Genomic DNA, 7,688 nt, shown 5'->3' with positions numbered 1-7,688 from the left:
CCACCCTGGCTAACACGGTGAAACCCCGTCTCTACAAAAAAAAAAAAAAAAAAACCCACTTGTAGAGGCCGGGCGCAGTGGCTCACACCTGTAATCCCAGCACATTGGAAGGCCGAGGTGGGCGACTCATGAGGTCAGGAGTTTGAGACCAGCATAACCAACATGGTGAAATCCCGTCTCTACTAAAAATACAAAAATTAGCTGAGTGTGGTGGCATGCACCTGTAATCCCAGCTACTCGGGAGGCTGAGGCAGGAGAATTGCTAGTACCCAGGAGGCGGAGGTTGCAGTGAGCCAAGATTATGCCACGGCACTCCAGCCTGGGTGACAGAGCAATACTCTGTCAAACAAATAAATAAATAAAACCAAAACAACCCATTTGCAGACTGTGTGTCGTGGTTCATGCCTGTACTCCCAGCACTTTGGGAGGCATAGGTGAGTGGATCACTTGAGATCATGGTGAAACTCCATCTATACTAAAAAAAAATATAAAAAAGAGTCAGGCATGGTGGAACACACCTTTAGTCCCAGCTACTGGGGAGGCTGAGGCAGGAGAATCGCTTGAACCTGGGAGGCAGACGTTGCAGTGACCTGAGCTGAGATCATGCCACTGCACTCTAGCCTGGGCAACAAAGCGAGACTCGGTCTCAAAAAAATAAAATACAATAAAAAGTTTAAAAAGCACTAACTTAAGAATTGCACAGGAAGGCTGGTTTGAGCTGGCCTCCTGTCTGTTTGTTGGCTGACTCACAATAAAGCTTTTTTTTTTTCTTTCTCAAAAACCTAGTGCCACAGGATTTGACTTCTGTACCACTTGATGGCCTTTCATTTAGTTTTAAAAGGGCAGTTTTGGGGAAGGGTTATTATCATTTAAACTATAAACGGCCGGGTGCAGTGGCGCAAGCCTGTAATCCCAGCACTTTGGGAGGCCAAGGTGGGCAGATCATGAGGTCAGGAGATCGAGACCATCCTGGCTAACATGGTGAAATCCTGTCTCTACTAAAAATACAAAAAATTAGCAGGGCGTGGTGGTGGGTGCATGTAGTCCCAGCTACTCGGGAGGCTGAGGCAGGAGAATGGTGTGAACCCGGGAGGTAGAGCGATCATGCCACTGCACTCCAACCTGGGCGACAGAGCGAGACTCCGTCTCAAAAAAAAAAAAAAAAAAAGAAACACCATATAGGCCAGGCATAGTGGCTCACACCTATAATCCCAGCACTTTGGGAGGCTGAGGCAGGCAGATCACTGGAGGCCAGGAGTTCAAGACCATCCTGGGCAACATGGAGAAACCTCATCTCTACAAAAAATAGAAATAAAAAAATTAGACAGTTGCTCCTGCATGTGTCTGTTGTCCCAGCTCCAGGCACATAGGCTGAGGTGGGAGGATCACTTGAGCCCAAGTGTTCAAGGCTGCGGTGAGCCATGATCACACCACTGCTCTCTAGCCTGGGTAACAGAGCAAGATGCTGTCTCAGTAAAAAATAAGATAAAAAACACCACAAAGGCCAGGTATGGTGGTTCACGCCTGTAATCCCAGCACTTTGGGAGGCTGAGGCGGGTGGATCACCTGAAGTCGAGAGTTCAAGACTAGCCTGATCAATATGGAGAAACCCTGTCTCTACTAAAAATACAAAGTTAGCCGGGTGCGGTGGCACATGCCTGTAATGCCAGCTACTCGGGAGGCTGAGGCAGTAGAATTGCTTGAACCCGGGAGGCAGAGGTTGCAGTGAGCCAAGATTGTGCCACTGCACTCCAGCCTGGGCAACAAGAGTGAAACCCTGTCTCAAAAAAAAAAAAAAAAACCCACCACATAAACACAAGGCCCCTCCTGTGCCTCTCTCTGTTTCCCCTTCATAACCCACTTCCAGGCTCACCCTCCCGTACCGACTCACCCTCCCATACCCACTCACCTGGTTGACTGACTGGCATGGCTGGGCAGGACTACCACCTTATGAGGAGGTGGGGGCTGCAAGCTGGGTGTACTGGGCTCTTAGGGGTCTCATACTCTCAGCAAGCTCCCGTTTGATCTGTCTGGTGCTTAGGAGTAACCCTGAGGCAGGGGCCACAGGTGGTGGTGGCAGAGATGACATCTGGGGGCTCGCAGGTGGCAGGTTCCACAGTGGGCAAGACTGGATTGACCCGATGGGGTCCCCTTCAGATGGAGAGAGGCACCCTGGCTTGTGTCTAGGCCCCGGGGATGCAGCTTTCTCTCCCTGTGGTGGGAGGTGGATAGGCCGTTTTGTAGCCTACTGGTGAGGAAGCCACAACAGCAATGGCAGTAGAAAGGGCAGCCAAGGAGGTGGTGGTGCCCATAGGCACCAGCAGGAAGACGTAGGGGCCTTGGGAGGTGTGTGAACATGGGTAGGACCCTTGAGAGGAGGTAAAGAGTTAGAAGAAGAGACTGCGGGAGGTAGAGGGCAATTGGGGCCTGCTTGTCTGTAGAACATCTGGCTGTGAGATGAGGCCAGGTATGCTGGCCCTGATGGCTAGAGCCAAAGAGACCCCAGGGAGGAACACATGGCATAAGAGTGTGCAATGGCCGGGTGCTGTGGCTCACGCCTGTAATCCCAACACTTTGGAAGGCCGAGGCAGGTGGATCACCTGAGGTCAGGAGTTCGTGACCAGCCTGGCCAACATGCTGAAACCCTGTCCTTACTAAAAATACAAAAATTAGCCACTGATGGTGGTGAGCACCTGTAATCCCAGCTACTTGGGAGGCTAAGGCAGAAGAATCGCTTGAACCTAGGAGGTGGAGGTTGCAGTGAGCCGAGGTAGTGCCACTACTGCACTCCAACCTGGGTGACAAAAGTGAAACTCCGTCTCAAAAAAAAGAAAAAAAAGAAAGAAAAACAGAGTGTGCATGGTATGGGGCTACAGCTCTCCAGGTGGCGGAGAAATGCCCCAGGTGGAGGGGCCCAGAGTTTCCATGATGTTGCTGCTGGTGGTGATGGTGATGTTTTGGGGGTGATGTGGGCAGTGGACTGGCCTCCAGAAGGAGGAAGCCTAAAAGGCGGCCACAGGGAGGAGGTTGTGGGGGACCCGGGTTCCACACAGCCTGGGCTGGACGAGAAGATTGAGTATACTTGGGGGACTGATTGGGGACAGAGAGGCTTGTTGCAAGAGGGAAAGAGTGGGGATACCTGGGCAATGCCTGGGAAGTGGGGTACTGGGAGGCAGAGGAAGAGGAGGAAGAACTGGAGGACGAGGCTGCTGCAGAGCTGCTACTAGAGCATGAATAAACCTCATTGGGGCACTGGGGTGGAAGAGGAGGAAGCAGGGAGCAGGGGCAGAGGTCGGGCTGAGGGAGCCAGAGTCCAGTCCTTCTCTGGGCCAGGAGGAAACCCTCACATTCCCTGCCCCATGGCACAGGGAGAGGACAGATGCTCTCTCCTTGTGCCATGGGGCAGGGGCCCCAGGCCAGGAGGAGAAGCTAATGTGTTGGGGTTTTTTTCTTTCTTTGTTTTGCTTTCTGTGAGATTCTAGATTTTGTCAGGCCTCTGAGCCCAAGCTATCATATCCCCTGTGACCTGCAGGTATACATCCACATGGCCTGAAGCAATTGAAGATCCACAAAAGAAGTGAAAATAGCCTTAACTGATGACATTCCACCATTGTGATTTGTTTCTGCCCCACTCTAACTGATTGATGTAGTTTGTAATCTCCCCGTCCTTGAGAAGGTTCTTTGTAATTCTCCCCACCCTTGAGAATGTGCTTTATGAGATCCACCCCCTGCCTGCAAAACATTGCTCCCAATTCCACCGCCTATCCCAAAACCTGTACGAATTAATGATAATCCACCACCCTTTGCTGACTCCTTTTTTGGACTCAGCCCGCCTGCACCCAGGTGAAATAAACAGCCTTGTTGCTCACACAAAGCCTGTTTGGTGGTCTCTTTACATGGACGCGTGAGACATTTGGTGCCGAAGACCCAGGTCAGAGGGACTCCTTCGGGAGACCAGTCCCCTGTCCTCACCCTCACTCCGTGAAGAGATCCACCTATGACCTCAGGTCCTCAGACCAACCAGCCCAAGGAACATCTCTCCAACTTCAAATTGGGTAAGCGGTCTCTTCACTCTCTTATGCAGCCTCTCTCGCTACCCTTCAATCTCCCTGTCCTTCCAATTTCAGTTCTCTTTTCTCTCTAGTAGAGACAAAGGAGACACATTTTCTCCGTGGACCCAAAACTCTGGCGCTGGTCACAGACTCAGGAAGACAGCCTTCCCTTGGTGTTTAATCATTGCGGGGACGCCTGCCTGATTATTCACCCACATTCCATTGGTGTCGGATCACCGCAGGGATGCCTGCCTTGGTCATTCACCCACATTCCCTTGGTGGCAAGTCAATTGCAGGGATGCCAACTTTGGCTGCTCACCCACATTGCAGCCCAGAGCTGCTCCCCACCCCCTTCTCCGTGTCTCTACCCTTCTCTTTAAACTTGCCTCCTTCACTATGGGCAACCTTCCACCCTCCATTCCTCCTTTTTCTCTCTTAGCCTGTGTTCTCAAGAACTTAAAACCTCTTCAACTCTTGCCTGATCTAAAATCTAAGTGTCTTATTTTCTTCTGCAACACCACTTGGCCCCAATACAAACTCGACAGTGGTTCTAAGTGGCCAGAAAATGGCACTTTTGATTTCTCCATCCTACGAGATGTAGATAATTTTTGTTGAAAAATAGGCAAATGGTCTGAGGTGCCTGACGTCCAGGCATTCTTTTACACATCGGTTCCTTCCTAATCTTTGCTCCCAATGCAACTAGTCCCAAATCTTTCTTCTTTCTCTTCTGACTGTTCCTTCAGTCTCCACCCCAATTTCTGAGTCCTTCGAATCCTTCTTTTCTACGGACTCATCCGACCTCTTCCCTTCTCCCCACGCTGCTCCTCGCCAGGCCCAGTCAGGTCCCAATTCTTTGTCAGCCTCTGCTCCCTCACCCTATAACTCTTCTATTACCTCCCCTCCTCACACCAGGTCTGTCTTACAGTTTCATTCCGCCACTAGCCCTCCCCCACCTGCCCAACAATTTCCTCTTAGAGAGGTGGCTGGAGCTGAAGGCATAGTCTGGGTACATGTGCCTTTTTCTCTATCAGATCTTTCCCAAGTCAGCAAGCATTTAGGCTCTTTCTCATCAGACCCCACTAAATATATACAGGAATTCTGATATCTAACTCTGTCCTACAATTTAACCTGGGGTGACTTAAATGTCATCCTAACTTCTACCCTCTCTCCGGAAGAATGGGAAAGAGTTTTTTCTCTAGCCCAATCTCACGCTGATAACCACTAGCTTCATGAGTCAGACCTCCAGGAAGGCATTAGAGCGATTCCCCGAAAAGATCCCCAATGGAACTATCAGGAAGATTCCCCAGGTATAGGTAGGCGAGATTACATGGTTTCCTGCCTAGTTGAGGGGCTTAAAAAGGCAGCTTACAAAGCTATTATGACAAACTTAAATAAACCACCCAAGGTGAAGACAAAAACCTAGCCCAGTTCACGGCCCACTTAGCAGCAACCCTTAGACGCTTTACCGCCCTAGACCCAGAGGGGCCAGAAGACCGCCTTATTCTTAATATGCATTTTATCACCCAGCCAGCTCCTGACATTAGAAAAAAGCTTCAAAAATGGGAATCTAGCCCTCAAACCCCACAACAGGAATTAATCAACCTCACCTTCAAGGTGTACAATAATAGAGAAGAGGTAGTCAGACAGCAACTAATTTCTGAGTTACAGCTACTTGCCTCCACTGTAAGACAACCCACAACCACGTCTCCAGCATACAAGAACTTCAGAACATCCAAGCCACAGCTCCCAGGGGCTCCTTCAAAACATCCTCATGGACCTTGTTTCAAATGCCAAAAGACTGGCCACCAGCCTCAGAATGCCTGCAGCCTGGGATTTCTCCTAAGCTGTGCCCTGTCTGTGCGGGCCCCCACTGGAGGTCAGACTGTCTGACTCACATCACTGCTGCTCCTGAAGCCCCTGGAGCCCAAACCCAGTGTTCCTTGGCTGACTCCTTCCCAAATCTCCTCAGCTTAGCAGCTGAAGACTGACGCTGCCCAATTGCCTCGGAAGACGCCTGGACCATCACGGACGCTGAGCTTTGGTAACTCTTACAGTGGAGGGTAATTCTGTCCCCTGTTTAATTGATACGGGGGCTACCCATTCCACATTACCTTCTTTTCAAGGGCCTGTTTCCCTTGCCCCCATAACTTGTGGGCATTGACGGACAAGCTTCAAAACTCCTTAAAACCCCCCAACTCTGGTGCCAACTTGGACAACATTCTTTTCTGCACTCCTTTTTAGTTATCCCCACCTGCCCAGCTCCCTTATTAGGTCAACACATTTTAACTAAATTATCTGCTTCCCTGACTATTCCTGGCCTACAGCCACACTTCATTGTCATCCTTTTCCCCAGTTCAAAGCCTCCATCGCATCCTCCTCTCATATCCCCCCACCTTAACCCCCACAAGTACAGGATACCTCTACTCTCTCCCTGGCAACCGATTACATGCCCATTACTATCCCGTTAAAACCTAATCACCCTTACCTGCTCAACACCAATATCCCATCCCACAGCATGCTTTAAGAGGATTAAAGCCTGTTATCACTCGCCTGTTACAGCATGGCCTTTTAAAAGCCTATAAACTCTCCTTACAATTCCCCCATTTTACCTGTCCAAAAACCGGACAAGTCTTACAAGTTTAGTTCAGGATCTGTGCCTTATCAACCAAATTGTCTTGCCTATCCACTCCGTGGTGCCAAAGTCATATACTCTCCTATCCTCAATATCTCCCTCTATAACCCATTCTGTTCTAGATAAACCTAGCTGACCCCATAAATCCTAAATCCTTTCCCCATTCCCCTTTCTATTCCTTAAAAAACAGCACTAAAAGCTGCTCCCATACTAGCTCTCCCTAACTCATCCCAACTCTTTTCATTACACATAGCTGAAGTACAGGGCTGCGTGGTCAGAATTCTTACACAAGAGCCAGGGCCACGCCCTGTAGCCTTTCTGTCCAAACGACTTGACTTTACTGTTTTAGGCTAGCCCTCACATTATTCCTGACACCACATCTGACCCCCGTGACTGTATCTGTCTAATCCACCTGGCATTCATTCGATTTCCCCATATTTCCTTCTTTCCTGTTCCTCACCCTGATCACACCTGGTTTATTGATGGCAGTTCCATCAGGCCTAATCGTCACTCACCAGCAAAGGCAGACTATGCTATAGTATCTTCCACATCTATCACTGAGGCTACCGCTCGGCCCCCTCCACTACCTCTCAGCAAGCTGAACTCATTGCCTTACCTTGGGACCTCATTCTTGCAAAGGGATTACATGTTAATATTTATACTGACTCTAAATATGCCTTCCATATCCTGCACCAGCATGCTGCTATATGGGCTGAAAGAGGTTTCCTCACTATGCAAGTGTCCTCCATTGTTAATGCCTCTTTAATAAAAACTCTTCTCCAGGCTGCTTTACTTCTGAAGGAAGCTGGAGTCATACACTGCAAGGGCCACCAAAAGGCATCAGATCCCATCAGGCAGGGCAATGCTTATGCTGATAAGGTAGCTAAAAAAGCAGCCAGCATTCCAACTTCTGTCCCTCAGGGCCAGTTTTTCTCCTCATCAGTCACTCCCACCTACTCTACCACTGAAACTTCCCTATCAGTCTCTTCCCACACAATGCAAAT

Source organism: Colobus angolensis, unplaced genomic scaffold (genome assembly GCF_000951035.1).
Source record: "Colobus angolensis palliatus isolate OR3802 unplaced genomic scaffold, Cang.pa_1.0 Scaffold148, whole genome shotgun sequence".
In the NCBI taxonomy this organism is placed as follows: domain Eukaryota; kingdom Metazoa; phylum Chordata; class Mammalia; order Primates; family Cercopithecidae; genus Colobus; species Colobus angolensis.
The sequence above is the reverse complement of the archived record's forward strand: the minus strand, read 5'-3'. Positions refer to the sequence as shown.